Source organism: Rhinoderma darwinii, unplaced genomic scaffold (assembly GCF_050947455.1).
Source record: "Rhinoderma darwinii isolate aRhiDar2 unplaced genomic scaffold, aRhiDar2.hap1 Scaffold_58, whole genome shotgun sequence".
Lineage (NCBI taxonomy): Eukaryota > Metazoa > Chordata > Amphibia > Anura > Rhinodermatidae > Rhinoderma > Rhinoderma darwinii.
Genome location: NW_027464133.1, coordinates 147,166 through 174,876, shown reverse-complemented (window position 1 = coordinate 174,876; position 27,711 = coordinate 147,166). Strand labels below are relative to the sequence as shown.

The window sequence follows — 27,711 nt, the reverse complement described above, 5'->3', positions numbered from 1 at the left end:
GTCAAAATTGATCGTTTTTCTAAATAAAAAAACACTGCTGTGATCTACATGACAGCGCCGATCACATGTAGAAGACAGGCCACGTAGAATGCGGTGACACAGCCTCTTTAAGTCATTGAAAACCATTGAAAAAGTGAAATTAAAGTTTCTTGCCGCGGCGCTGTGTATTTAATGCATTAAAAGTCAAGTTAAAGATCTCCACATCTGTACATAGAAGGGGACATATTGCAGAACAATTATATCATTAGTGTCACTTATATAAATTGGAATTATGTGTAAAACTGTCACTTCTGTCTGTAAAGTGGTCGTCTCGTCATTACAAGCTCATTTTGAAATAACGTTTTCTCTTTATTCCGGAGACGCTACAGACACTGACCAATAGGCGACTATCTTTATAGACTGTGCACCATTTATAATATTTATGTCTTCTCTTAAGCCCCCTCAGGCACCAGCCCCCGGTGAGACTTTTACCTCTGTAACCCCTATTATTAAGCCCTTGATGATTATACACCGTTCAGCCATAACATTAACCCCTTAAGCCCCCATGACATAACTGTGCACCATGGATTGTCTTACATAAGGCCACCATGATGTACAGTTACGTCATGGTGATTGTGCGGTCACAGGAGGTCATTTTAATTGAAGATGCCGCCACCGATATTGGGAATTATTAGGGATACAAAATCGGTGTAAATGGGTCTTAAAGGAGTATTTCCAGCTTACATATAAAGGACGTGTTCACACGGCTCATCTTCAGGCATATGTCAGAGCGTAAAATGGTCGTGTTACGCTCCAAAATACACTTGAAATGCGCCTGCAAACTGCTTCCCATTAATATTAATAGGAAATACACCGCGCAGCTCATATGAGGTGTATTTTTTTGCTGCTGAATTATTAAACACGTAAAACTACGCTTTATAAAAAAGAAGGGACACGTCCCTTTCGGAAGCATTTTAGAAGCTGATTTTTCTTTTTTCCCATGACACTTTAACCCCTTCCCCCTGCTGGCATTCTGGGCCCTAATGGCCAAGCCATTTTTTAAATTTTTCCATTGTCACATTCGAAGAGCTATAACTTTTTTATTTTTGCGTCAACATAGCTGTATAAGGTCTTGTTTTTTGCGGGGCGACTTGTAGTTTTTATTGGTAACATTTGAGAGTAGATGCGACTTTTTGATCACTTTTTATCACATTTTTTTTAAGTCAGTATTAACAGAAAACAGCAATTCTTCCATAGTTTTTTATTTTATTTTTTACGGCGTTCACTGTGCGGGTTAAATAATGTAATATATTTATAGTCACGGTCGTTACGGACGTGGCGATACCAAATATGTGCATAGTTTTTGCTTTATTGTGGTTTTTTTAATAGTAAAGCAGTTTGTAAGGGGAAAAAGTGGGTTTTTCATTTTTTTTTTCAAATTTTTTTAATTAACTTTATTTAACTTTTTTTTACTTTTATACTAGTCCCACTAGGGGACTTCACTATGTGATCCTCCGATCACTATTATAATACACTGCAATACTTTTGTATTGCAGTGTATTATTGCCTGTCCGTTTAAAATGGACAGGCATATGCTAGGACATGCCTCTGGCATGACCTAGCAGGCATTCATTACAGGCAGACCTGGCAGCCTTTATTAGGCCCCCGGCTGCCATCGGAGACACAGACACTCAGCGATTTTATCACCGGGTGTCAGTGGGATGAGTTGGAGCTCCCTCCCTCTCTCCAAAACCACTCAGATGCGGTGCACGCTATTGAGCACAGCATCTGAAGGGTTAAACGGGTGAGATCGATACTAATATCGATCTCACCCGGTCGAGCAGGGACGCCCCCAGCCCTCAGCTACCTCTGGCAGCTGAGAGCAGGGAGCTTTGACAGTTCCCTGCTCTGTCTACTTTATTCTAATGCAGCGACGCGGAATGGCGGCGCTGCAGAATAAAGCCCATTAATGACCGCCGTGAAAAGGCTTATTGGCGGTCATTAAGGGGTTAAAAAACTCTCTGAAAATATGCCTCAAAATACGCTCAATAAATGATTGGAATATCAGCTGTAAAAACGGCCGGATTCAGAGTCTGTCTTCTTTTAATCTCAGCCTCGTATTTTCAGCCTAAACATCTGCGGTGTGAACCTGCCCTCACATGCACATTTCCTGCAGACCTTACCCAGTCATCGCTACTTGCTTCACCCTAAATTTGTTTTGGGGAGCAGGGGTTTTCCTTTCCCAAATCCCAGACAACCCTTTTTAGGCTGGATTCACACACAGCGCTTTGCTGCGTATTTGTGCTTTTCGTTGTGGTATTTTTAATGCAGTTTCTGTGGTGTTTTTCTTGCTGTATTAAGTGCGGCAGATGTTACATTAAAGTCTGTAGTAAAATATCAAATGCATTACACACAACTGCGTTCTGGTTTGTGTCGTTTTTGAGGCAATTTTGTGATCAGTGGCATTTTTTTCCACACGCTCTGGGTATAGCGTTTTTTTCAGGCGTTTTTTCTATAGATTCTATATAGGACTTCAAAAATGCCATAAAACAAAGCACATACAAAATGACACCACATAAACACGCCACTAAAAACGCCTTAAAAAAACGCTTGTTTCATTTTAATAACGCTGGTGTTTTTAGAAGCGTTTCGGTGCAGTTTAAAATGACAGAAATTTTCTGTGTGTGAAGGAGGCCTTAAAGAGGCTCTGTCACCAGATTAAAAATGCCCTATCTCCTACATCATTTTATGGGCGCTGGAATGTAGTTAACAGCAGTGGTTTTAATTTTGAGAAACGATCTTTTTTCAGCAAAGTTATGACCTTTATTACAATTATGCAAATTAGTTTCTTAATGCCCAAGTGGGCGTATTACAAAGAAGTGTATGACGCTGACCAATCAGCATCATACACTTCTCTTCATTACACCCAAGCTGGTTTCACTGAAAAGCGTGATCTCGCGAGACCACGCTGTGACGTCACATCCGCCCACAGGTCCTTCATCCCTGCGTTTTAAGACTGAACATAGATTATCTCCAGGCGTATGAGAAGTTACAGTCGTCGGATCTGCAGCAGCAGCAGCGGAGGAGGCAGCATCACACAGTGCAGGTAAGCATATAGAACTCCCTAGAGGCGAAGGACCTGTGGGCGGAAGTGACGTCACCGCGTGGTCTCTCGAGATCACGTTGTTCAGGGCATTTTTAATCTGGTGACAGAGCCTCTTTAAGGTAACGCTGTGGGAGAGATATTGTAACCGAAAGAAATTGATACATAAATTTCCCTATGCATAGAACATATCCAAAGCCGCCCCTGTAGTTTTCTTCACCATAGTGTCCGTATCCCTCTCTATATGACTGGACACAATATTGTTCGCTGTGATGGCGACTTTCCTATGATGCACACAGATATGAAATTCTTACATGGTGTATGGTGACGAATAAAATAAAAAGATACAATATATCACTGCATGTAGAGTTTCATATTATATATACTGTAAGTGGGAGTGCGGTTTGCATCGTGTTATTATTTAGGATTTGAACAATATTTTCCTATATGATACATGAGAGGGTTGGGATCATTTCTGGGGATAGTAATTCTCTTGAATTCTAATGAAACTTGGTGTCACACAGAAGGATCCTTTCTTTTTGAGTCGTGTCTTGTCTTCTGCTCTCCATTTATCCTGGCACTGAGACGGCCTCCCCTTTCCAAGGGAGACTAAATGTCAAGAAATCACTACTTGAGAAATTCCCCAGAGTGCAAGTTTATGGAATTGCTATACGATAAATTCCCCAAAGGCAGCTGGAGACCGTCTGGATGAAGTGTGCAGGTAAATTAGCTACCTCAAGTCCATCACCACTCTGGTCAGCATAGTCTAAGGCTACTCTATGGTCTGCACCAGAGCCCACCTCAAGGCAGGTTGGATTTGGCTGCATAGAACCCAGGTTGCTTTTATGGAATACAGTGTTGGACAGGAGGTGCAATGCAGGCAATGCCAGAACGGAAACCAGACAGATAGAGGGTAAACAGCAAGCGGAGTTCACAACCAGGAAATACTAAAAGTCCAAATCCCAAAACAGAAGAATACCAGGACTTGCAGAGGTCAAAACCAGCCAAGAGCAGAATGTCCAAATTTGTGAGCAGAGGGAAAATCCAAAGACAAAGTCGAGGACCAGTTCAAAGAGTCCAAACAGTCAAGGTGATACAGAAGCTTGATCAGAAACATGCAAACACATGAAATCACAAACAACAATGAGAAAACTGAACAGATTTGAAAACTCCACCCTTAGCCCTGATAGGACGCAGACAGAGAAATAAGATCGGCTCTGCATCAAAATCCAGGACCATCCAGAAGGTTGGATAGTAGTCATGACAACCTTAAAGTGACCGACGTTTCCTAAAATTCCATTTTCATGAAACATTAAAGATTTTGTTTTTGGAATCATTATTAACATGTTTTTTATACTCATTTCTGTGTATTGTGCTTTGATTGCGACACATTCATTAGTTTTCAATTACATTTTTGTTTATTTTCTTTAGTATTTACAGTATTTGGAAGAGGGTGGGGATAGTAGCCAATCAGATCATTGGACAGATCCAAGCAGCAGGAGAGGAGTGTGCTGATCTTGTGGGAGTCAGTGACCTGTTCATTCATCTGACTATCTAAAGTGGATATAAGTAGTTATCATCTTGAAAGACTAGACCACATATGACAGCATTTGATGTGGCTAAAAGGTTACGGCCAAGGTTTGACAGCAACACAGATGGGTGCGATTTGCGGTGTTACCATAAATCATGGGTGAGTAATGTTCTCTATCGAAATAAAGATCCAAGCAACCTTGTCAAATGCTCTTAGTTTTCCCGATATTCTCAATGTTCCTTGCAGGTGTCTCCTATTGAGTATCATTGACGTCACCTCTGAGTTTGCAGGTAACGCTTCTATTTAACTGTAATTTGCGGCCAACTCCGATTCTACTACTAATAATGCTGTAATAACCCAGCTCTTCTAGGCAGAGTACATCACATACTGTAAAACACATCAAGGCCACCAGATGTCGCTTTGCTGTCAGTTATCTACACGTTTTCTGCTAGCAGGTGATCGCAGAAAATGTCTTTAGTGTAAACCTCAATGTGGATGTTTAAAGTATTACTTACTGCATCAATGACCAATGTTGTTGATGAAACGACCCTCCGACACTTTAGTGAAAAGTTGTCTTCTAAAACGTTGTTATCTCAATGAAATAGCCAAATTTGATTATGATAGAAGAAAATTTATAATAAGTCATAGAAAAACCATGGGTGGTCTTCTCAAAGATGTGGTCTTTTGGAGTAGTTTTGGTACAGTAGGGGTGACATATTGCTGCTCAATGCAAATAACCCCTTCCCGACATTTGCCGGATGGATATGTCATGGTAAGCTAGTGCTTCCCGCATTTTGCTGCAGCCATACGACAAATGCATGGCATCGGCTCAGAAGCTGAGTCGGTGCCATCATCGCCGGATGTCAGCAGTATCTTACAGCTGACATTAGGCTGTAATGCAGGAAAACGAAAGAATAGAGGATCCAGCGCAGTTAGTTAAAATAGAACATTGTTCCAATTTTATTTGGAGTATTAAAACAAGATAAGTCCCGAGTGTAATACTTAGAGATAGATAGAAGGTGCCTACGTGTTTCAGACGCACACCGCATCCTTCCTCATGGCTTTTTGTTAAATGACAAGCTATCAGGGGGAGGATTATATCCGGTTACCTACAGGTGGTAATTAAAACTAGTAGCTGAAACTAGTTCAACAGGGTAATGCTATTGGATGAGCAAGGTAATGCTATCCAGCATATTGGTTTTTGAACACAAGAGGGCGCACAACTAGCTTGAGCAATTTATGAATGGAAGCTATGTATCGTAATGGAGCTGTCCAGCAGAATGGTGCTGAACTGAAACGCCGGTAAAGTGTTATGTTGTTATTCTATAGTAGTTGTCATGTTTATCATATCATGGACACTGAACATGTCCAAAAATGATGGAAATACCAAATGTTCTAGTTGTAGTTTAATGAAATAATATTTAATTTGTAAGGCTGACGGATATAAACCTCTTTAATGCTCACATCGAGAGATTAAAAATATGTATAATAGGCTAAAAAATACAATATTTCAAACAATTTAAAATAAATTCTGAATTGAGAAGATTACTATAATTAGGTGTTTGGGGCAGACATGAATATTATTTTCTTACCCAGAAATGTTATAACAGGTGGAAATAATGTACATCGTACAGAATAGTATGACCCGACAAATGCATGAAACCTATCAGTGCAGGAGGCCAAAATCTGGTGGGACCTAACTACCCTACGTAATTATATTACGAAACAGATGATCCCAAGGGGCTTACGCCTAAGAAATAGTCCTACGTTTGTTTATTCTGAAGAGTTCAACACACAATGGAATTCTATACTATCTGAATGTTCCATAAAATTAATGGAATTAATAACCAGTCATGAGGAGGCCAAATTGACAGAATTGGATACAGATATTTTCTCACTGAAGGAACAAATGAATGCCTTTTCCAGCTCACCTGCTTTCATTTCATTGGAACAACGTACCTCTCTTTAGTTGGAAAAACTAAATAAATCTATAGCTGAAACTAAAAAGAACAAGTTCCAAAGAGATCTTAGAGACGATTCAAATAAAGAAGTATATCAATGGAACAGAAGAGACAAACGACATAAAATTAAGCCTATTCTTAAAAACCGCAGCAAGAGAGGAGATCAAATACTAGTCTGAATAGAGTCAGTTTCAGCTCCTCTGAACCAGACTCTTTTGAGGGGATAAATGGAACCTCAGACAGCGATAACTCCAGGAATTCTTATTCCCAAATATATCAACCAATTACCAAGGTCAAGAATTCAAAAAACGAGGAAGGAGGGGCGGCAGGAAACATAAATCAAAGGGATCAGGAACAAAACCGCCGCCTACGAAATCGCAAGAACCCTTATCCAGCATAAGTGTGATTAACCTCTCTTCAACTGAGTTAACTCCAGACCAAGTCAAAGTCCTTTCTTTGGGCCTTAATTTTGCCCCCAATCGTACGTTTGATACCTTTAACACGCTTTTGGATATCAACCGGTTTGTCAGAAACCTTACAGTTAAAAGGCATTTCTATAACCCACTATCAGTAATAACGGATAATGAAGAAATTAATCAACAAGAGCAGAATATCAATTCCCATGATCATAGATCACTGTCAGTTGAAGAACACAGGACTATCCAATGTCTAGAAAGTTTGGACTCCCAACCTCCTGTACGGAACATCAGTCTCTCTACGGAATTTGTCACCAAAAATCCGAGTTTCTACCCTTTGGCATCCAGAACCGACTCCATGGATAGGTTCCAATGGGCAATAGAGAAAGATTTACAACAACTATCCGAGAAGTCCAAGCACTGCAAAAGGGACTATAACATCTCTAAAGCTCTTAGTAGGGCAAAACAATCATTGAAAAATAACAACGATATTTTGATTAAAATGTCGGATAAGGGGGGTAGCATTACCGAACTAGACAGGGAAATGTATAAAAGTCAAATTTTAAAGTTGTTGGAAGACACAGACACATACAAAAAATTAACATGTAATCTAACCACCATGTTTCAAAAGAAACTTGACAAACTTATAAGTGATGGGCTAAATAGTGGTGTACTGACAAAAAAACAATCAGAATATATTACTGTACAATGCCCTACTATCCCAATCATGCACGCATTACCCAAAACACATAAAGGTATAGTTCCTCCTCCCATGCGTCCCATAGTGTCAGGGATAGGTTCAATGACAGACAAACTCTCGGAATGGTTAGATTCCCAGCTACAACCTCTAGCAGTAAAAACCCCGGGTCATTTACATGATACAAGAGATGTTTTATGCTCATTTGTAGATAAAAAGTGGAAAGATGAATTTACATGGTTGAGCTGTGACGTGACCTCTCTTTATACCAGTATCCCTCACCATATAGCTCAGAGGGCACTAGAACATCATCTACTCAGACACAGTACCTATAGCCATGAATTACAATCTTTCATACTTGAGGTACTCACGTTTCTTATGACACACAATTTCTTTAAATTTGATGGTACATTCTATTTACAACTGACTGGAGTATCAATGGGAGCTAAGTTCTCCCCCTCCCTGGCAAATCTTGTGATGGCCTGGTGGGAGGAATTGTTCATCTTTTCTAGTGCTAATCCCTTTGGCAGATCCATCAATTGGTATTCAAGATACATTGATGACCTGCTATTTATATGGGAGGGTAATATATCAGACATCCCTAACTTTATACACTATCTGAATGACAACCAATTTAACTTAAAATTTACTCATTTGGTCCAAAAAAACACTATTCAGTTCTTAGATCTGGAACTCACAGGCCAATCAGGAGAAATAATTAACACTAAAACCTATCGCAAACCCATCTCAGGAAACACCATCCTGCATGCAACAAGCAGTCATCATAAATAGACCATATCATCAATCCCTGTGGGTGAGATGTACCGGGCCAAAATAAATTGTAGTAATGATAATAATTACCGGGCGGAACAACAGCACATACAAAGGAGACTACGAAAGAGAGGGTACCCAGAATGGACCCTAAAAAGAGCATCCTCCATTGTAAAGCATAAACCTAGAAATCTACTCCTTGAACCAAAATGTAACAAAAATATCATCCGAAATATACCCACCCTGGTGTTACAGTACAGTACCCAGTTCAATGCCATTAAGAAAATCGTTCAAAGAAACTTAGTCATACTTATGGATGACGACATCTTGTCAGATATTCTGAAGGATGGTTGTCAAGTAGTACCCAGAAAAGCTCCCTCTTTAGGTGATGTTCTCTCTCCCTCTATTCTTCCGCTAAATACTTTAAAGCCCACTTGGCTTCATTATGCTGGTTTCTTTAGATGCGGCTCACATCCCTGTAACGTTTGCTCATATGCTAAACCTACAAAAACTTTCAGAGATTCAGATAATGTAAAGAATTTCACAATCCAAAATCACATCAATTGTAATAGTGAAGCACTAATTTACATCATAGAGTGCAATATGTGCAATCTTATGTACATAGGATGTACCAGCCGTAAATTTAAAGTGAGAATATTGGAACATCTGGGTTATATTAAAAATCCAAACATTGCAAACATTTCCAATGTTGCAAGACATTTTATAACCCAACATAATAGATCTACTACAAGCCTTCAATGTTATGCCATAGAAAAAGTAAAATCACCAATTAGAGGGGGGAACATAAAACACAAAATCTTATCACGTGAAGCCTACTGGATATTCACTCTAAAAACGAGAGTCCCCGATGGACTTAACCTTAGAAAATAACTTATGTTCTACTTCTAATGGATAAAAATAATACAGAATCAGCAACACAAATTTAGGAATGCTAAAACATTGGCTAGTAAAGTAATATCACAACCACAATGCCATCTAAATGATTATTTGTGTTTGTCGGGGCATATTGTTCTATACAATGTGCATCATTTCCTAATTATGAGTAAGGAACAAAAATAATGAACAAAAATATTACAGAATAATTAATAGCAAACTAGAAAATATTAAAAGTTTGGCTAATAAACTAATACTATTACTATAGTGATATCTGTTTGGTTTTATGCATTTGTCGGGTCATACTATTCTGTACGATGTACATTATTTCCACCTGTTATAACATTTATGGGTAAGAAAATAATATTCATGTCTGCCCCAAACACCTAATTATTGTAATCTTCTCAGTTCAGAACTCATTTTAAATTGTTTGAAATATTGTATTTTTTAGCCTATTATACATATTTTTAATTTCTTGATGTGAGCATTAAAGAGGTTTATATACGTCAGCCTTACAAATGAAATATTATTTAATTAAACTACAACTAGAACATTTGGTATTTCTATCATTTTTGGACATGTTCAGTGTCCATGATATGATAAACATGACAACTACTATAGAATAACCACATAACACTTTACCGGCGTTTCAGTTCAGCACCATTCTGCTGGACAGCTCCATTACGATAGATAGCTCCCATTCATAAATTGCTCAAGCTAGTTGTGCGCCCTCTTGTGTTCAAAAACCAATATGCTGGATAGCATCGCTTTGCTCAACCAATAGCATTACCCTGCTGAACTAGTTGCAGCTACTAGGTTTAATTACCACCTGTAGGTAACCGGATATAAACCTCCCCCTGATAGTCTGTCATTTAACAAAAAGCCATGAGGAAGGATGCGGTGTGCGTCTGAAACGCGTAGGCACCTTCTATCTATCTCTAAGTATTACACTCGGGACTAATCTTGTTTTAAATACTCCAAATAAAATTGGAACAATGTTCTATTTTAACTAACTGCGCTGGATCCTCTATTCTTTCGTTTTCCTCCATTTTAAGACCTTGATCCGAGATGACGTAGCCCAGGAAGGGCAAAAACCTCTTTTCAAAGTTGCACTTTTCCAACTTGGCATACAAGCGATTCTCTCTTAGTCGCAAAAGAACTTGACGAACATGCCTCCGATGGGTCATCAGATCTGGGGAGAAAATTAAAATATCATCGAGATAAACTACAACACACATATAGAGGAGATCTCGGAAGATATCATTAACGAACTCCTGAAATACTGTGGGAGCGTTACACAGTCCGAAGGGCATCACTAGGTATTCGTAGTGCCCATCGCGGGTGTTAAATGCCGTCTTCCATTCGTCACCCCGGCGAATCCGGATTAGATTATAAGCCCCCCGCAGATCTAGGTTAGAAAAAATTTGGCTCCTCGTATGCGATCGAAGAGCTCGGAAATAAGTGGCAACGGGTATTTATGTTCATGACCGTGATCTGATTGAGACCATGGTAGACAATGCAGGGTTGAAGAGATCCTTCTCTCTTTTTAACGAAGAAGAAGCCAGCCCCGGCCAGGGAGGAAGATTTTCTAATAAAACCCCTCTCCAAGTTCTCCTTGATATAGGCTGACATCGATAAAGTCTCTGGCAAGGAGAGAGGATATACTCGTCCACGGGGAAGAGAACATAGGGAACCAATTCAATGGGACAGTCATAATTCCGATGTGGAGGCAACGTCTCAGCCTCTCGTTTGCAAAAGACATCCGCAAAACTGGCATACTGAGATGGTAGACCAGAAAGTGACTGAGGTAGAGGAACATTACAGGACGGACTTGTGACAGGCAATGGCTATGGCATCTGGAACCCCATTGAAGAACCTCTCCAGAACTCCAGTCAAGTGTCGGGGCGTGTAGACGGAGCCATGGCAGACCCAGCAGGATAGGATTGATAGCCTTGGGTAGTACCAGGAAGGTGATCTGTTCTGAGTGAAGAGCTCCGACCCGTAGTGTCAACGGCTCTGTGATGAGCATGATCGGATCAGGCAATGGTAGACCATTCACGGAGGCAACAGCCAGGGGTCTCTCCAGACGGACTGTGGGTAGACTAAAACGATCCACTAGATCCTGCTGGATGAAATTAGCAGCCGCTCCAGAGTCAAGATAGACGGAGGAAGGATGTGATGTCTCTCCGGTGACGATGGCCACAGGAATCGATAATCTGGAAGAGGCTAACAGGATGGGGGCATCCAAGGTAGAAGGAAGGTCGCAGGTTGCCAGTTCGTGCTTGATGTGAGAGGACAGTCCCTGCCAGAAGGTCGTCACCAGTGCCTCATTGTTCCATGCCAGCTCGGCTGCTAGGGTACGGAAGGAGATAGCATACTCCCCTACAGTGGAGCCTTCTTGCTTGAGGGTCAACAGAGTGGCTGCGGCAGAGGATGTTCGACCCGGCTCCTCGAACATGGCACAAAACGACTGCAGGAACAAGGCTAGGTCCGCGGATACAGGTCCTTGTTGCTCCAAAATTGGGTTCGCCCACGCGAGGGCCTTGCCAGTGAGGAGGGAGATAATAAACGCAATTTTGCAGTCCTCGGAGGGGAAGAGATGAGGCCGTAGCCTAAAATGCACCGTGCATTGTTTGAGAAATCCTCTACATGCTCTGGGGTCGCCGTCGTAGCGAGGAGGAAGAGGCAGAAGAACTGTGGATCCGGGACAAACAGGAGGAGCAACAGGCAGTGGCACAGCAACAGCTTCAGGAGGAAGAACCGGAGGTGGAACAGCGAGTCGATCCAGGCGGACAAGGATAGAATTCACCGCCTCAAGGAGTTGATCCTGACGTGTGCATAGGTCATGCATCTCTGTCTGTATCTTCTGGATTGCGGTCTTAGGCAGGCCAGCGGGTTCCATGGCCTGAGCGTACTTTCACGAACACAGGGTATGTGGACCCACCAGGTCGCTCCGCCGTAGCGGGGAGGCAGCTGACAAGGTCACAGTCTATGCGAAAGTCAATGGCAGACAGTAATGCTTGGGTACCTGAAATAGTCCGGACGATGGCTGTGGCTACAGCACAGATGGAGGCTGGTGCGGCAGGTGGCGCCAGACGTGGCGGGCAGTATGCGATGAAGCAGAAGACACTGGACGTGGCTCTTAATAAATTTGATACAACTTTGGCTGTCAAGGCTCCACAAACTGAAATCGACGCCAGAAACAATCTGCCATGGATTTCCGCTGTAATTTACACCAATGCCTGATGTAACTTATAGTAAATCTGTCGAGCAAGAGGACCTCACCTCCCGTTGTTGCATATAACCAATGGGTGGAATTAAAAAAGACTGGCATTTTTATACGGCAATTTTAAACCGAAGCCTACTGAAATAAGCTTTGAACTATTCGGACCCCGGCCTAGAGCATCGGTAGCACTCTGGCCGGGGATTCCAGTACCAGTGGGGCCTCTGATGTTACCGCCTTTTTATGCACAATGACGTCAAGGGTTCCCTCTAGAAGTCGAGTCCCCAGCCACAGCTTTGCCAATGGTCTGGTCTGGGACACTTGCATTAGAAAGCCCCTCACGTCACTGTCGATACATGGACAGTAAAGTCAGGGGATCCTACAGAAGCAGAATCCCCGGCTAGAGCGTTGCCGATGCTTTGGCTGGCGATTCCGGAATCTCAAAGCTCCTAACATCACTGTCCATATCTGGACATTGACGTCAAGGGCTCCTTCCAGGAGCGGAATCACTGGCCAGAGCATTGGCAATGCTCTGGCCTGAAATTCTCGCATTACAAATCCCTTAATATTACTACTATCTATGTAACGTCAAGTTTTCCTCCAGGAGCAGAATCCCTGGCCAGAGCATTGCCAATGCTCTGTTTGGGGATTCCAACATCTCAAAGCCTCTAACGTCACTGTCCATATTTTGACCCTGACATCAGAATCTCCCTCCAGGAGCGGAATGCCCAGCTAAAGCAATGCCGAGGTTTTGGCCTAGGATTTTGGCATCTTAAAGCTCCTGAACTCACAGTCCATTTATGGATAGTGTTGTCAGGGTCTCCTCAAGGAGCGGAATTCCCAGCCAGAGCGTTGCCAACGTTCTGCCTGTGGATTCTGAGTTTTTAAGCTCCTAACATCACTGCTCATATATGGACAGTGATGTCAAGGGCCTTCCCAAGACAGGGGCCCCCAGCCAGAGGGCTTTCGATGCTCTGGCTGCGGACTCCATAGTTGAAAGCCCCTGACATCACTGTCCATATATGGAAAGTGACATCACAGGCTCCCTCAAGAACCGGTTTTTCCTTCCACAGCATTGTCGATGCTCTGGCTAGGGATTCCAGCATCTCAAATCCTCTGACGTCACTGTCCATATATACACAGTGACGTTAGGGGCTTCCTCCAGGAGCAGAAACCTTGTCCAGAGTGTTGCCGATGTTCTAGACTAGGATTACAGCATCTTAAAACCCCTGTAGTCACTGTCCATGTATGGACAGTAACGTCAGGGGCTCCTCCAGGGGCCGAATCCCAGGCCAGAGCAATGCTAACGCTCTGGGTGTGGATTCTTGATTTTTTTTAAGCCCCTAACATCTCTGTCTATATATGGACAGTAACGTCAGGGGCTTTCCCGAGCCTAGTGCTTAAAGTAGCTCTGTGCCCGATAAATTCAGGTGACATATCCCACTGTATGCGTATACAATGGGATACGTCGAGGCCTTCCGTTGGAGGTAAACGTACAGTCTTCTCCCGACGTATACCTCAGTCGAAAAGAAAAAACTTAATGTGAACATACTCTAAGAAGCCCACAGCTCTGAACAAATTTGGCGCACCTTGGGTGTTCAGTGCTCCACAAACAGATACCTACGCCAGCTAGCATAGATTTCGGCTATAATATTCGCTGGTGTAAATTATATTAAATCTGTCATGCTGGAGGTCCCCTCTCCCGCTGGTACCAACTTACTATTTAAAAGATGCGAAAACAGCATAAAGTCTCAAAAAGCTAACATTGTTACTCAAAACTCAAAATTTCCAATTACAATACTTCACAAAATTACGGATTTTAAAAATGTTTACTTTTGAGCTACTTTGCCTAAATTGTTAGCAAGTGGAATAAAAAAAACACCCAGGAAAAAAAAGCAATTAAAAAACTATGGCCTCCTCCATTTCCCCTCTAGCCATCCTTTCCATCTCCAAAATGGTGTGTTTTCTGCCATTTTAGGTAGAAAAAAAAAATCTATTTGCTTACCATTTAGGCAAAGTAGCAGGAGGGTATATTATGCAGCTTCTCAAACTCTACCTTGAAGAGCTGTGTGGTTTGTATTTTAATAGTAAGTTTTTAATCTAAATTTACTTTTTACTCTGGTTTTTTTTGGTTCAAAATTTCGAGCTCACATTGACTTGGTCCTCCACTATAGGACCTCTCTATCTGTTGAACTAAGTATCATTACTAAAACTTATCTGAATCTGATTCTTAAACATATAGTTACTACTTCTGATCATACAGTACAGTCAGCGAAGCATACCAAGTTACCAAGTTCAATCACACAATATTAAAATGAGTAAGGAGCATGGATACATATCAGCATTAGATACACATGGGTAGAACTTATCATTGTCAAACCTTGTTCTTAAAGCTTAAAAAAATGGTTTCAATTTATTAAAGATCATATCCGACTACTACCATAACAATTGACAGACATCAGGGGCTCCTTCCAGGAGAGTAATCACTAACCAGAGCATTGCCGATGCTCTGGCCATGGATTCCTGGGTTTTTAAACTCCTAACATCACTGTCCATATAGTGAAAGTGACATCAAGGGCTTTCCCAAGTCAGGAGATCCCGGCCAGTGAGTGCTTGCGATGCTCTGGCCGGGGACTCCAGAGTTTAAAGATAAAAATATGGATATTTAAAGCCATATATGCACAGTAAAGTGAGAGGCTTTCTCTACAAGCGTAATTCCCGGCCACAGCGCTGCCAACGCTCCGACTTGGAATTCTCACATTACAAAGCCCCTAATGTCACTGTCTATGTACAGACAGTAACATCAAGGGATCCTCCAGGAGCACAATCCATATATGGACAGTGACGTCAGGGGCTCCCTCCAGGAGTGGAATCCACAGCCAGTGCAATGCCAGTGTTCTGGCCTAGGATTTTGGCATCTTAAAGCTCCTAAAGTCAGTGTCCATTTATGGACAGTGTTGTCAGGGGCTGAGCAGAATCCCCAGTCAGAGCGTTGCTAACGTCAGGGGCTTTCCGAGCCTAGTGCTTAAAGTAACGCTGTGCCCGGGGAGTTCAGGTGATATATCCCACTCTATGCCTATACAGCCTTCCGTTGGAGGTATACGTAGAGACTTCTCCCAACGCATACCTCTGACGAAAAGAAAAAATTGAATGTGAACATACTCCAAGAAGCCCACAGCTCTGAATAAATATGGCGCAACTTGGGTTGTCAGTGCTGCACAAACTGACATCTACACCAGTTAGCATAGATGTCAGCTATAATATCCGCAGGTGTAAATTAAATATGTCATGCAGGAGATCTGCTCTCCCGCTGGTCCCGACTTACTAGCTGAAAAGACGCGAAAACAGCATAATGTCTCAAAAAGCTAAAATTTTTACTCAAAACGGGCATGCGCCAAAATTTCCCATTACATTACTTTACAATATTACAGTATTATAAAGACATTTACTTTTGAGCTACTTTGACTAAATCGTTAGCAAATGGGAAAAAAAAAACACCAAGGAAAAAAATGTAATTAAAAAACTACGGCCTCCTCCATTTCCCCTCCAGCCGTCCTTTCCATCTCCAAAATGGTGTGTTTTCTGCCATTTTAGGTAGAAAAAAATCTATTTGTTCACCATTTAGGCAAAGTAGCAGGAGGGTATATTATGCAGCTTCTCAAACTCTACCTTGAAGAGCTGTGTGGTTTGTATTTTAATAGTAACTTTTTAATCTAAATGTACTTTTTACTTTGCCTGACTTGGTATTTATTTGTTCAAAGTTTCAAGCTCACATTGACTTGGTCCTCCCCTATAGGACCTCTCTATCTGTTGAACTAAGTATCATTACTAAAACTTATCTGAATCTGATTCTTAAACATCTAGTTACTACTTCTGATCATACAGTATCAGTCAGCCAAGCATACCAAGTTACCAAGTTCAATCACACAATATTAAAATGAGTAAGGAGCATGGATACATATCAGCATTAGATACACATGGGTAGAACTTATCATTGTCAAACCTTGTTCTTAAAGATTAAAAAAATGGTTTCAATTTATTAAAGATCATATCCGACTACTACCATAACAATTGACAGACATCAGGGGCTCCTTCCAGGAGAGTAATCACTAACCAGAGCATTGCCGACGCTCTGGCCATGGATTCCTGGGTTTTTAAACTCCTAACATCACTGTCCATATAGTGAAAGTGACATCAAGGGCTTTCCCAAGTCAGGAGATCCCGGCCAGTGAGTGCTTGCGATGCTCTGGCCGGGGACTCCAGAGTTTAAAGATAAAAATATGGATATTTAAAGCCATATATGCACAGTAAAGTGAGAGGCTTTCTCTACAAGCGTAATTCCCGGCCACAGCGCTGCCAACGCTCCGACTTGGAATTCTCACATTACAAAGCCCCTAATGTCACTGTCTATGTACAGACAGTAACATCAAGGGATCCTCCAGGAGCACAATCCATATATGGACAGTGACGTCAGGGGCTCCCTCCAGGAGTGGAATCCACAGCCAGTGCAATGCCAGTGTTCTGGCCTAGGATTTTGGCATCTTAAAGCTCCTAACGTCAGTGTCCATTTATGGACAGTGTTGTCAGGGGCTTCCCTAGGAGCAGAATCCCCAGTCAGAGCGTTGCTAATGTCAGGGGCATTCCGAGGCTAGTGCTTAAAGTAACGCTGTGCCCGGGGAGTTCAGGTGATATATCCCACTCTATGCCTATACAGCCTTCCGTTGGAGGTATACGTAGAGACTTCTCCCAACGCATACCTCTGACGAAAAGAAAAAATTGAATGTGAACATACTCCAAGAAGCCCACAGCTCTGAATAAATATGGCGCAACTTGGGTTGTCAGTGCTGCACAAACTGACATCTACACCAGTTAGCATAGATGTCAGCTATAATATCCGCAGGTGTAAATTAAATATGTCATGCAGGAGATCTGCTCTCCCGCTGGTCCCGACTTACTAGCTGAAAAGACGCGAAAACAGCATAATGTCTCAAAAAGCTAAAATTTTTACTCAAAACGGGCATGCGCCAAAATTTCCCATTACATTACTTTACAATATTACAGTATTATAAAGACATTTACTTTTGAGCTACTTTGACTAAATCGTTAGCAAATGGGAAAAAAAAAAACACCAAGGAAAAAAATGTAATTAAAAAACTACGGCCTCCTCCATTTCCCCTCTAGCCGTCCTTTCCATCTCCAAAATGGTGTGTTTTCTGCCATTTTAGGTAGAAAAATTCTATTTGTTCACCATTTAGGCAAAGTAGCAGGAGGGTATATTATGCAGCTTCTCAAACTCTACCTTGAAGAGCTGTGTGGTTTGTATTTTAATAGTAACTTTTTAATCTAAATGTACTTTTTACTCTGCCTGACTTGGTATTTATTTGTTCAAAGTTTCAAGCTCACATTGACTTGGTCCTCCCCTATAGGACCTCTCTATCTGTTGAACTAAGTATCATTACTAAAACTTATCTGAATCTGATTCTTAAACATCTAGTTACTACTTCTGATCATACAGTACAGTCAGCCAAGCATACCAAGTTACCAAGTTCAATCACACAATATTAAAATGAGTAAGGAGCATGGATACATATCAGCATTAGATACACATGGATAGGGGGCGTGGCAAGCAGCGAGACCGGACGGACGCACTCACAGGGAGCTCCTGATCAGCGAGCCTCATACCGGGTAATCCGGACCTCTTCCACTTCAAACCCGGGGCCCCCATCGGTGTCACGGTCCTCCTCGCCCCTCGCTGATCACTTTGACGCCGGTCTCAGCCGCCTCGGCCGACTTCCGGTTTTGCGGCCTGCTGGCGGGACCGAAGCCGCGGCCTCGATTTGTACAGCAGGTGCGGCCCGGAACGGTGCGGGCCTGACAAGTGACCGGAGACCTGAAGAGTGCAGGGCTACTTCCTGGTCCCCGCCTCCGGCCCTCAGCCGCATAAGAGCACGTCACAGAGGATCTGGGAACTCCACTGAGACGACTGGGGCCGCCAGTTTAGTCTCCTCTCAGCCTGGACGTCTTTAGGGGTCGGTGAGTAGCCTCAGGGAGGCAACTGATTGTGCACACTCCAGCTGCAACATACACAGCACCAGCCTCACCCCCAACCTCACCTTACCTCAACCAAGCCCCATCCTCACCTTTCATAACTCCAGCTACACCAGCCTCCGCCTGGACTTTGAAGTCCGCCAATTGAATTAAAAAAAAAAAAAAAAAAAAGCAAAGCAGGTTTCCTCCAATTAAAGGGCCCTCGACCCAATTTTTTTTCAGGTGCTGGTCCGTCGATCAGTACCGACTGTACCTGCCGGAACTCGCTTAGACCTGACCCCCTCTGCAGAGTCAGAGGGGTATCAAGGGACAGCTCAACTTCTCCGGTGTCAAGCTAAGATTACCGCAGCGATACCAATCGCTTCTTCTACACGCACTTCAAGACCACCGACGAGTATGTAATATTCTTACAACAGTGGCGAGCTTAAATAGAGAAAATTCTTCTGCTACGATATCTTCTTAGTTAATATGGGTAAAATCGGTCCGAAACAAACAGCTACGGTTTCGGGCCCACATCCGCAAACTCCACAAGCAGAGATGGACAAATTTGTAAAAAAACAAGGGGGGAAGTCGAGTCACTCCAAGTCAATCTCAACCTTAAAAGCTACGCAAAAACGGGGAGAACCCGAGCTGGAGCAAATGAGTGAAGACAACCAAAATATAGAGGATAAGGAACTTCCAGTCTCAAGATCCTTTATGAAGCGAATTTTAGCTAAAGCACTTGAACCACTTGCCAACGATCTTTCTGAAATCAAATCAATCAAGTGGGTAATAGAGTCGATGCACTGGAAAAGACGCAAACGACCTTGCTTTCCCCCTCTTCTGATCTCACAAGTCACAAGAAGGACACATTAATAAAATGTATTCCATACTAGAAGACCATGAAAACAGGGATAGGAGAAACAACCTGCGCATCAAGGGACTGCCTGAGTAAATTGCCAACGAAGATATTCTTACCGCTCTGACCGAGACGTTCCGTAAATTCCTAGACCCTGAAGATTACCCAAACCTAGTTATTGAGAGGGCTCACAGGTCACTCCGACCAAAGCCATCCCCCTCAGATCCCCCGAGGGATATTATTTGCAGAATATTGGATTACAGAATTAAAGATCGCATCATACAGAAAAGCCGACTCTCAACAAACATACTCTATGGAGAGGCCCAAATTGCTATTTTCCAGGACTTGGCTTCCACCACTTTATACAAACGTAGGCTCCTGAAACCCTTTACGTCTACATTGAGACAGAGGCAGATCCCATTTCGTTGGCTCTTCCCGTTTGGTCTCTCCTTCTCTGTTAATGGAAAGAGATTCACAGCTAGATCCTCGTCAGACATCAGAAATATCTGCTCTGAACTTGACATATCTCTGGAGGCTTATCCCGACCTAGAAATGGTGCATGACGCTGCTCGTCTTCAACATATCCCTCAACTACCTCAATGGGAAACAGTTCAGGCACCCGAAGGTCAAAGGGCAAGACGGCGATCCCACAAAGCTCCAAGGTCCCCTTCATTGTCGGACCCTTCTTGAATATAAAGTATTTATTGTCTTATGCTCCAATCAACGGATTACACCCAGATGTATCCTTCCAAAGGACTGTACCGAGTGTGAACGGAGACTAGTTTTTTATGTGGTTATTTTGCATAGCTAGTCTTAATTGAATCTGAGATTTAGCCAAATCTGTGTTTTTCTTTTGTTTTTTTGCATTTATTACCGGTTTTCTGGAATACATATATGTGATACTATATAGAGACGTCTACTCGATGCAACTCATACCTGCTTTGCTTACGCAATATTGATGTCAACTAAGTTACATTTTGTTTCTTCTATTAGGGTTTATATATGTAGGGGGATTTATATCCACAGTCAGAAGATTACTCACCTCATATATAAGATATATCTACTTCGACCAATTCGAGAGCCTCAAAAAGCCCTAGGTACACTCAGTTCATTCTGTTCACCCAAGTGCCTATACCTGATTAAATACCACCATTCTGTTAACATTCACCTAACATTTTCTCTATTGCTCTTCTACGTCAAATGACGATTGTTCACTTGCATCATCTGTTCATGGTGACACGATTCACCGATGATGCATTTACAGTACTGTTACAAGATACCCTAGTTATAGCTATGTTACTTATTCCCCTGTCCCATTTTCTAGGACACATCCCCGAGAGAGACCCCGCTCTTTACGGATCCAATTTGCAACGTCACTATGACTGACTCACATACAACATGGTCAATAGTTTCTTATAACGTCAGAGGCCTAAACTCTCCGGTCAAACGATCACAATCCTTCAATATCTTAAAAACACAAAAGCAGACATTATATTGTTTCAGGAAACCCATCTACGAGCCCAAAAATTGCCATCTTTTCATAAATCATATTACAATACATGGTTTCACTCGCATTCCCCGTTCAAAAATTCATGTGGAGTTGCAATAGCCCTTGCTAAACATGTACCCTTTGTCTTACAAGATTCACTCTCTGACAGCGAAGGCAGATATATATTCATAAAGGGTCTCTTAGCGGGATCCTTAGTTACGTTGGGTAATCTATATGTAACTAATATCAATCAGGCGTCATGGATCCCATCCGCACTTGACACAGTTAGGCCCTTTATGGAAGGTATATGTCTGGCGGGGGGAGACTTAAACGTGGCTCTGGAGCCGGACCTCGATTCTTCTACAAAGAAATCCTCGCTTTCACGCAGAGCCCTTTCGCGAATTAAAAAATCACTGCAATCCTTCCCCTTAATCGATACCTGGCGATATATGCACAAAAATGCGATTGATTATACGCACTTCTCATCTCCGCACAATTTGTATCAGAGACTAGACTACCTCTTTCTTCCTCTTTCGTTATTGCCTAACATTGTGGAAGTACGAATTCTGACCGCTATACACTCCGATCACTCTCCCCTACTGCTCCGAGCCTCGCTAACACACAGACCGGCTGGACAAAAGGCATGGTCCCTGAACGAAAGTTTACTCAACTCAGAAACAAATAAGAAACGTGTTGCCTCGGCTATACTATCTTATTTCCAAATCAATACTATAGAGCAATGTCCTATGCCGGTGATCTGGGAGGCCCACAAGGCAGTGATTAGAGGTGAATTCATTTCTATTGGCTCGTATCAAAATAGCAGTAGAAGACGGAAACTTTCGGCGTTATATGAGGAAATCTCTCAGCTGGAGAGGCAACACAAAAATGTACAAACACTAGATGTCCTCGCCTCGCTCACGGTCAAAAGACAGGCCCTAAAAGATTTACTCAATAAGCAGTCTGCCAAATTCTATTCTAATTGGAAAAATCAAATATTCATACACGGAGATAAAGTCTCCAAACTCATGATTTCGTTGATAAGGAAGAGGAAATCCAGGTCTTATATTCACTCCCTGAAATTGCCTAATGGTTTGAAAACTAGCGACACTGATCTGATTTCAGAGGCTTTTGTAAATTATTACTCCTCCCTCTATCAAATTCGATCTCAAGAGACTGATGGAGAGCGGAGCAGTAGGAAACAAATCATTAACTCATTTCTTGCGTCCCTAACTTTGCCCCAACTTTCCCCTACACAACAAGCCACTCTGCAGAAATCGGTCACGGAGTCTGAGCTCCAGTCTATCCTGTCGAAGTGCCCTTCGGGAAAAAGTCCAGGACCAGACGGACTTCCCATACATTACTATAAAGTATTTCAGAAAGAACTACTACCTCATCTCCTTGGTTTGTGTAACTCTATACTACAAGGTTCTAGCTTTCCTAGACAGACTCTAGAAGCGCATATTACCCTGATTCACAAAGACGGTAAGGACCCTGACTTATGTAGTAACTACAAACCTATCTCACTTTTAAATACTGACCTAAAAATATTCGCAAAACTCTTAGCCAATCGATTAAGTCCGATACTACCGGACTTGATTGCTCCGGAACAAGTGGGATTCGTTTCGGGCAGGGAATGGAAAGATAACTCTCTACGACTATTGCATTTACTAAAGTTAGCTAAGGAGAAGAACAGATCTATGACATTCCTGAGCACTGATGCAGAGAAGGCCTTCGACAGGGTAGACTGGACCTTTATGGAAGAAACCTTAGACCGATTTGGAATTCCTAAAATTTTCACCCAAGCTATACTACAAATGTATATCACCCCAACAGCTAAACTCCGTATTAACGGAACCCTCTCATCTAGCTTTCAAATCCTAAATGGAACTAGACAAGGCTGCCCGCTATCACCACTTCTGTTTGTCCTTGTGATGGAGTCATTAATCCAAACTATCAGACAACACCCAGATATAAAAGGTATCACAACTCAATCAACACATCACAAGACAGCAGTATTTGCAGATGATTTACTCATAATCATGTCTGACCCGATTTCAGAAATACCGGCAGTCCTCGAAATTTTTTCTAAATTTAGTGCTCTGTCCAATTTCAAAATCAACGCAGAAAAATCCGAAGCCTTAGGGATCAATGTTTCTAACTCTACGACACGATTACTAGAATCCCGATATCCAATTAAGTGGCCTCCAAAATGCATTACATACTTGGGAGTCAAATTGTGTAAACATTGGCCTGACCACTTCGCCTTAAACTATCTCCCTCTCTTGGCCGGCACTAAAGTCATTATAGAATCCTGGTTAGCTCCCTTTATTTCCTGGATGGGCAGGAAAAACTTGATTAAAGGGTTAATCCTCCCCAAATTTAACTACCTATTCCAAATGTTACCTATTCACATTCCACAATCTTACTTCACGAAACTTCGCTCAATGATATTTCAATATATTTGGAATGGCAGGCACCCCAAAATTAGTGCAGAGACGCTTTCACTGCCTAAATCCCTGGGAGGAATTGGGGCTCCTGATTTTAAGAACTATTACCACACGGCTTCGATATCCAGGACTGTAGACTGGTTTCGGAAACCGGAGAATAAATTATGGGTCTCAATTGAGGAACTCCTAGCCCCTGTTCCGCTCAGAGCATTGCTACTTGCACACCCAGACAGCATAACAAACCTTTCATTTAAAAATGCTCTGACCAAGTTAACAATAAAATCACTCTCTCTCTCTTTAGGGACCTACTGGTTCCCACACCATCCCCACTGACACGTATCTCAGACTTGGTGGATTTATACCAAGAGGGTTTGGGAAGTCACACTAGTAACCCTTCGGTCAGATTGACTGATACTCTAGACTCCATACTAGCTGATGGGACGATCATATCCTTACAGACTTGGACCCAAAATCCAAACCTTCCGAATCTCAATTTAATGCACTATATGTCACTAAAACAAGCAAACCTACCATACCTCACAGCAGGTTCCTTGGAAAGACCCTTGACTATCTTTGAATCCTTCCTCGGACAAGTAAAAAACCCACGGAAATGTGTTTCTCAGATTTATAAATTGTTAATTAATAGGAACGTCCCTTTCAAAAGATCATATATCGCACTCTGGGAAAAGGATCTCTACATTACCTTAAATAAAAAAGATACAAATATCCTTTACAGGAATTCCCATGATCCCTCCCAGTGAATTAAAACACAAGAAAACTCTTATAAGTTAGTGTCACGATGGTATACCACACCAGATAAAACACATCTCTGGTACCCTTCCATCCCAGACACATGTTGGAGATGTTTGGGGGAAACCGGATCTTACATCCATATCTGGTGGTCATGCGCTAAGATCCAACGTTATTGGATACCTGTATTAGATCTTATAGCAAGAATCTGTGACATCTCAATCCAAATACCCCCAGCTACCATCTTTCTTAACCTTCCATTGGCAAAAATAAGTAAATCCACAAACACTCTCGTTAAACACCTCTTATCGGGGGCCAAACTTCTCATCCCCCCAAACTGGAGATCGATGCAAGTCCCCACGCTCTCTCAATGGATAACCAAGGTAGAGCAAATTTACTATATAGAAGAAATAGCAGCACTCTCTAACCGTTCATATACTAAATTTATAGAGATCTGGAGACCCTGGACAATATTCCGCTCCTCAGATCAGTTCTTGGACGTAGCCTTGAATACACAATAGCCAGATCCGATGGGTCACCTTGTTGGATTTGTTAGTTTGCGACTAAGTTGTATAACTGTAACCGATATTTAATGTCTTAGAAAAAATTATCTTGTAAATCTCTCTCAACCCCTTCCCCTCCTACTCCCTCTCGTTCATTTTTCCCCCTACCCTCCCCCCATTTGGCCCCTTTACAACCGAGTACTATTATTATACTCTTATAATGTATTGTTCCAAATTTGTATCTTAACCTGAATGTTACGGCATAGCTGCGTATGCAATGTTACACTGTATAAATTGACACATATCATTTGCTTGATTGTACCTTCGTATGCTGTTAAATCAACCTTTTGCTATTCAGTTGTATGATTCACTTTTGTTTAAAACAATAAAAAGAAAATTGAAAAGAAAAGATACACATGGGTAGAACTTATCATTGTCAAACCTTGTTCTTAAAGCTTAAAAAAATGGTTTAAATTTATTAAAGATCATATCCGACTACTACCATAACAATTGACAGACATCAGGGGCTCCTTCCAGGAGAGTAATCACTAACCAGAGCATTGCCGACGCTCTGGCCATGGATTCCTGGGTTTTTAAACTCCTAACATCACTGTCCATATAGTGAAAGTGACATCAAGGGCTTTCCCAAGTCAGGAGTTCCCGGCCAGTGAGTGCTTGCGATGCTCTGGCCGGGGACTCCAGAGTTTAAAGCCAAATATGGATATTTAAAGCTATATATGCACAGTAAAGTGAGAGGCTTTCTCTACAAGCGTAATTCCCGGCCACAGCGCTGCCAATGCTCCGACTTGGAATTCTCACATTACAAAGCCCCTAATGTCACTGTCTATGTACAGACAGTAACATCAAGGGATCCTCCAGGAGCAGAATCCATATATGGACAGTGACGTCAGGGGCACCCTCCAGGAGTGGAATCCCCAGCCAGTGCAATGCCAGTGTTCTGGCCTAGGATTTTGGAATCTTAAAGCTCCTAACGTCAGTGTCCATTTATGGACAGTGTTGTCAGGGGCTTCCCTAGGTGCAGAATCCCCAGTCAGAGCGTTGCTAATGTCAGGGGCATTCCGAGGCTAGTGCTTAAAGTAACGCTGTGCCCGGGGAGTTCAGGTGATATATCCCACTCTATGCCTATACAGCCTTCCGTTGGAGGTATACGTAGAGACTTCTCCCAATGCATACCTCTGACGAAAAGAAAAAATTGAATGCGAACATACTCCAAGAAGCCCACAGCTCTGAATAAATATGGCGCAACTTGGATTGTCAGTGCTGCACAAACTGACATCTACACCAGTTAGCATAGATGTCAGCTATAATATCCGCAGGTGTAAATTAAATATGTCATGCAGGAGATCTGCTCTCCCGCTGGTCCCGACTTACTAGCTGAAAAGACGCGAAAACAGCATAATGTCTCAAAAAGCTAAAATTTTTACTCAAAACGGGCATGCGCCAAAATTTCCCATTACATTACTTTACAATATCATGTATTATAAAGACATTAACTTTTGAGCTACTTTGACTAAATCGTTAGCAAATGGAAAAAAAAAACACCAAGGAAAAAAATTTAATTAAAAAACTACGGCCTCCTCCATTTCCCCTCTAGCCGTCCTTTCCATCTCCAAAATGGTGTGTTTTCTGCCATTTTAGGTAGAAAAATTTCTATTTGCTCACCATTTAGGCAAAGTAGCAGGAGGGTATATTATGCAGCTTCTCAAACTCTACCTTGAAGAGCTGTGTGGTTTGTATTTTAATAGTAACTTTTTAATCTAAATTTACTTTTTACTCTGCCTGACTTGGTATTTATTTGTTCAGAGTTTCAAGCTCACATTGACTTGGTCCTCCCCTATAGGACCTCTCTATCTGTTGAACTAAGTATCATTACTAAAACTTATCTGAATCTGATTCTTAAACATCTAGTTACTACTTCTGATCATACAGTACAGTCAGCCAAGCATAGCAAGTTACCAAGTTTAATCACACAATATTAAAATGAGTAAGGAGCATGGATACATATCAGCATTAGATACACATGGGTAGAACTTATCATTGTCAAACCTTGTTCTTAAAGCTTAAAAAAATGGTTTCAATTTATTAAAGATCATATCCGACTACTACCATAACAATTGACAGACATCAGGGGCTCCTTCCAGGAGAGTAATCACTAACCAGAGCATTGCCGACGCTCTGGCCATGGATTCCTGCGTTTTTAAACTCCTAACATCACTGTCCATATAGTGAAAGTGACATCAAGGGCTTTCCCAAGTCAGGAGTTCCCGGCCAGTGAGTGCTTGCGATGCTCTGGCCGGGGACTCCAGAGTTTAAAGAAAAAAATATGGATATTTAAAGCCATATATGCACAGTAAAGTGAGAGGCTTTCTCTACAAGCGTAATAACCGGCCACAGCGCTGCCAACGCTCCGACTTGGAATTCTCACATTACAAAGCCCCTAATGTCACTGTCTATGTACAGACAGTAACATCAAGGGATCCTCCAGGAGCACAATCCATATATGGACAGTGACGTCAGGGGCTCCCTCCAGGAGTGGAATCCACAGCCAGTGCAATGCCAGTGTTCTGGCCTAGGATTTTGGCATCTTAAAGCTCCTAACGTCAGTGTCCATTTATGGACAGTGTTGTCAGGGGCTTCCCTAGGAGCAGAATCCCCAGTCAGAGCGTTGCTAACGTCAGGGGCTTTCAGAGCCTAGTGCTTAAAGTAACGCTGTGCCCGGGGAGTTCAGGTGATATATCCCACTCTATGCCTATACAGCCTTCCGTTGGAGGTATACGTAGAGACTTCTCCCAATGCATACCTCTGACGAAAAGAAAAAATTGAATGTGAACATACTCCAAGAAGCCCACAGCTCTGAATAAATATGGCGCAACTTGGGTTGTCAGTGCTGCACAAACTGACATCTACACCAGTTAGCATAGATGTCAGCTATAATATCCGCAGGTGTAAATTAAATATGTCATGCAGGAGATCTGCTCTCCCGCTGGTCCCGACTTACTAGCTGAAAAGACGCGAAAACAGCATAATGTCTCAAAAAGCT

The 27,711-nt window shown here is 42.2% G+C and overlaps 1 long non-coding RNA gene across 2 annotated transcripts in view; it reads right to left on the bottom strand.

The window, feature by feature from the left end:
• The window catches only part of LOC142724406 (uncharacterized), a 180,581-nt gene that overhangs the window by 17,063 nt on the left and 135,807 nt on the right, over positions 1-27,711 (bottom strand). The gene's annotated exons all lie outside the window — the stretch shown is intronic.